Source organism: Quercus suber, unplaced genomic scaffold, assembly GCF_002906115.3.
Source record: "Quercus suber isolate HL8 unplaced genomic scaffold, Cork oak 2.0 scaffold_378, whole genome shotgun sequence".
NCBI lineage: Eukaryota > Viridiplantae > Streptophyta > Magnoliopsida > Fagales > Fagaceae > Quercus > Quercus suber.
The window spans coordinates 731,659-736,829 of NW_027069830.1; the positions used below are offsets into that span (position 1 = coordinate 731,659).

The 5,171-nt window shown below is 36.5% G+C and overlaps 1 long non-coding RNA gene across 2 annotated transcripts; it reads right to left on the bottom strand.

Annotated features, from left to right (window-relative positions):
• Window positions 1–1,470: 1,470 nt before the first annotated feature.
• Window positions 1,471–3,978, bottom strand: LOC136062071 (uncharacterized). 2 transcript variants are annotated; one of them, XR_010623902.1, is made up of 2 exons: window positions 3,306–3,978; window positions 1,471–1,786 (listed from the first exon to the last, which is right to left on the bottom strand). It is a non-coding gene; the product is annotated as an uncharacterized LOC136062071 (long non-coding RNA). The 2 variants fall into 2 exon arrangements; XR_010623903.1 differs by lacking the exon at window positions 3,306–3,978 and adding an exon at window positions 1,894–3,156.
• Window positions 3,979–5,171: the final 1,193 nt, after the last annotated feature.

A 5,171-nucleotide genomic window follows, 5' to 3' on the forward strand; every position in this document is an offset into this window, starting at 1 on the left:
AGACGAAAGTGAAGGACCACAAACCTAAGCCATGAGTTCCATATTAGGAATGGCAACGGGTCGGGTTCTGGCTGGGTTTTTCCATATCCGGACCCGACCCGTGAGGCAAGACCCGTGGCCCGGACCCGGCCCGTTTAGGGTACCGGGTTTTTTTCGGGGCCCAAACCTGCCCCAGTCGGGCCTCGTTTAGGAATTGGGCCTAATTCGTGACCCAAACAAAAAAAAAAATTTAAGCCCAAATTTTAATTCAAGCCCAGATTTTGCCTACATTAAGCCTGCATATTCTAATTCAAGCCTAAATAATTAACGTGGCCCAAATGCCAAATCAGTCCAAATCATAGGCTACTAATCATAAATCAATAAATCACCTGTTAATTATAAATCTATAAATCAATAAACTATAACTAATATCATAATCATAATTCAATAAATCATAACTAAGATTTTAAATCTAGGGATGGCAAAATGAACCCGACCCGCGGGTACCCAGTCCGACCCGACCCGTTTAACATTAGAGTCGGGTCTGGGTTTTCATTAAAAAACCCGAAGTGGGTTCAAGTCGGGTCCGGGTATTAGGCATACCCGGCCCGAACCCGACCTGTATATAATATATATATATATATATATATAAAACTATAAATACTCACTTTTCCCCTAAATCCCTCAGACCTATTCTCTCACCCTCTCATTCAGTCATTTTCTCCCAAGTTGCCTCCCATTCTCTCCCTTAGCCTCACTCTCACTTGAGCAAGATCGCTGGCGCCGCTGCTGCGCCTCCCATGCTCACTTCGCTGGCGCCGCTGCTCCTTGCATACCTCACCTTTCTGGCGCCGCTGCTTCGCCTTTCATGCTCACTTCGCCTCCCATGCTCACTTCGCCGGTGCTGCTGTTCAAAGAATCAAATTTGTAATTTCTAGTTTTAGTGCTATTTTGGTTGAATAGATCGGCTTGTTTGATTTGATTTTGTAGGGTCTTATTGTTCAAACCTAGGGTTTGTATGTTAATTCTTGTTTTTGCTTTTGATGTGGGAAAATATTGTAATGAAAAAAAAAAGGGTTTCCGATCTGTTGGTTGTTGAAAAAATAATGGGTTTTGTTGGTTTCTGATTGTTCAGATCTGTTGGTTGCTGAGAAAATAATGGGTTTTCTTGAGTGTTCTTTTTCCCCTCCTGTTTGGTTGCTAAGAAAATCAATATTAGGCAATTTTTTTTTTATTGGGCCACAGAATAGGCCCTGAAGTACCATGGCCCAACGAGGCCCGTGGAGCCCGCGGGGCCTGGCGGGGGCAGGTCTGGGCCGTGAAAAAAAAAATCCATTTAGTAAATGGGCCGGGTTCAGGCCGTGGGTCTTGGCCTGCGGGTCGGGTCTGAGTATGGAAAAACCCGGCCCAAACCCGACCCATTGCCATTCCTATTTAAATCAATAAATTACCTAGCTAAGATAACCATTTAATCATTAATCAACAAAATCATAACTAAAATCACCGGCTAAACATAAAAATAAAATAAATCCAACAAGTCCAAGAAATAAGTATCAAAAGTCCAACAAGTCCAAGAAATTAAAAAGCTACAAAATATATCCCACAAGTTTAGAATAATAACAAACCAACAAATTAATCCAATAAGTCTACGAAAATAAAAAAGCTACTAAATTAATACAAAATGTTTAATCTTCATCAATTGTGATACAACTCTCATCAATTGTGGCACAACTCCCATCATCTTCATTTGGCTCTGCATCATCAAGAATGGATTGAAATGTACTATCTCTAGATTTAGTTGAAGAACCTACAACAACAATGAATTAAAAAATGGAATAAACTTCATCAAATTGTAACTAGCAAATATAAAAACACAATTTTGATTTTATAAATAGAAATTAGACAATTGCTAACCGTTGATTTCACTCCATAACCAATTCTGAGCACATATCATTGCCTCTATAGTCTTGGGATGTAGCCTACTATGGCATGGACTTAAAAGTCTCCCACTAGTGCTAAAGGCAGCTTCTGAAGCAACAGTTGTGACGGGAATGGCTAAAATATCTCTTGCAATCCTTTGTAAAGTAGGATACTTGAGACCATTACTTTTCCATCATGCTAAAATATCAAAGTCTTCACTCCTCTTCAACACTCCCTCATCAATGAAATGATCAAATTCCATTTTACCACTCCCATGTTTCGTTGAACTACTTGAGCTATTATTCACAAACCCATCAAACCTTGACATTGACCCAATCAGCCTAAATTTTATTTGTGCCACTTGATTTGAAGTACTTGCAGGCATATGAGAACTTCCTTCATTACCTACAGGAGACTCATCTACATCTCCATACTCATCAAGCAAATCATAACAAAGATTCTTAATTTTTTCAATCTCCAAATCAGAATTATCACCATAAATGTTAGGATAATAAAACTCTAATAACTTCATCTTATATCTTAGATCTAAGATAGCAGCAATAGCCATAACAACACTAATATTAGCCCAATAAGAATTAAATTTAGCAAGCATGCTTTCTGCGATCGTACTTATCATCTCACTTGAAGACAAACTCCATTCATTCAATGCAATTTTCAACTCACACACCAAAGCAAAATACATATTAGTTGTGGGGTACTTACAACCAGAGAAAAACTTAGTCATACTATGAAATAACTCCAACCTCCCATAAATATCTTTGGCTACCTCCCAATCATGATCATATGGCAAACAAGTATAAGATGTTTCACGTTTAGCCAAACGCAAGAAAACATCTTTATAAATCAATGCAGTATAAAGCATTAAGTTGAATTCCAATGAGTTTTACAATCTAAGACTAACTCTTTGGTGCATTGAACATGTAATTGACGTGCATTTTCTTCAATTTTTGCCTCCTTTTTGGTGATCCAGTCCAATAAATCACACTATCACGAATTCTTTCAATACTATCACCAATAAGAGACAACCCATCTTGAATAATCAAATTCAAAATATGTGCATCACACCTCATATGCAACATAGACCCACCCAACATAAGAAAACTAGTATCAAGCTTATTCAAGAGAAGTCTTATCATGGCATCATTAGTACTACAATTACCTACGGTTATAGTGGACAACTTCCTATCAATGTTCCACTCTAAAAAACAATCAACAAGGACTTCAGTAAGGACATATTTCATGTGTGGAGAAGGAACATAAGCAAACTTAGAAAAATAATATGAATAATTATAACATAACTAAATAAACATTCAATTTAACATAACTCAATAAACATTCTAAATGTAAAGTCTTTAACATTCAATTTATAGATAAAAAAAAATTACCTTAAAACCCGACTTTGCAACGTCCAAGTATGGTCAATAAAATGTGCGGTAATGACCATAAACCCTCTCTTTTTGTTACTTGAAGTCCACATATCAGTTGTAATTGCCATCCTACTTCCATTTTGGTCCGTGATCTTCAAAGCTTTCTCCCTCTCATTATCATAGATTTTAAGAATATCACTCGTCAAAGTATTTCTTGTGTCAAGTTTAAACATAGATTGAAGATCAGTCACAAATTCTCTAAACCGATCAACCATTGAAAGGGGATATTCATGTAGGATGTCCATACGAGCAAGCTTATTCCTCACTCTGGCTTGATCAAATTGGTAAGTATTTAAACTCATAGTTCCATCCACCTTATTTTGTTGTTTAATTAAAACTTGTTATCGTATATCTTTATACTTCATCCGTGGACATCTTGTCAAATGATTACGCAAATGGGTTGTACCTTGGCTAGAATCACCCAAGTAAAGTTTGCTACAATGATGGCATTGGGCTTTAACTTTTCCTTCAATTTTCTTCCTTATAAAATGAGCCCAAACATCTGAGGTAGTCTTTCTTTTTTTTACTTGTATCCAAGTCCTCATTTGTAGGCTCTTGCTCTCTTTCTTCCTTTGTCCCTGGACTCCTTTCTTGTTCCTCTACCTCTAAGTCCACCGTCGGGGATTTCGGACTCCTAATTGGTCCAGAAGTTTGGGAGTTAGAATCAAAACAAATTATCACAAATTTATTATTACACATACTCATTAATTAATAGGCACAAATTTATAATTACACAAATTCACAAATTAAACATGATTAACAACAAATTTAGACACTTAATTGTTGTTTAATAGGCATAAAGGTGATGGTGATCTTGAGGGTGAGTTGCCAGGCGACAATGGCGAGGGTGATCGTGGAAATGGCGAAGGAGTCCGCATAGTTGGCAAGGGACAATGTTCGGTTCTTAAGGGAGAGCCGCTTGGCGAGGAAGAACCAAATTTGTTTGTGTTTGTGTTTGTGTCTTTCATCTTCGTTTTAGGCTTTGTATTCCCAACAAACACAAAAAACAATATTTCATTGCCATTGTCATCATAACCCAAACAATATTAACAAACCCAATAACAGTATAACGCCACAAACACCTTTAACCCATAAACCAAACCCTCAACAATAAAAAAGCAAGTAGCAAGGCATGGAAGCAAACTAAAGAAAGAAGCAAAGCATAGCAGAGCAGAGAATCAATCAATAAAGAAAAGAGAAAGAACCATAGAAAATCCAATAACATTTCCCTGCATTGTTCTTACTTTCTTTTGTTTATTTTCTATTTCTTGTTTGAAATCTAAACTATAGTTTGTTCCTTTTTCAGCTATCAACAGTACACATCATTTTGTTCATAAAAGCATACAAAGACGACAGAACACAAGACACACACAAATACACATGTTCATGTTCTGACACACACACCCAATGCATCCAATCAAACACACCGCTGTAACAGACCCCAAACCCACATTAGAAAATCCCCACAGAAACAAACAAACACCAAACCCACGGCTAAACAACCAATTCCAAAAATCCCTTCTTTTCAAATCTCCACAATTAAACCCAAATAAAAAATCACAATTTTCAATTGACAAACCCATGGACAAGAAAAAAAATGAGTGAGCTTTGAGCAAAGAAATACAAGAAAATAAGTTTACAAAAAAAAAAAAAAAAAAAAAAATCCCCATATCCATATGCTTCTTCTATCCATCAATTGAAATTCATCAACCCTTTCTTTCTTATAATATTAGTTTTTCATTTCTTTTTTCCTTTAATACCCGTGTGTGTGTTTTTACATACATCAATTATTGAAATCAAAATTTGGTAAACATGAAAACAAAG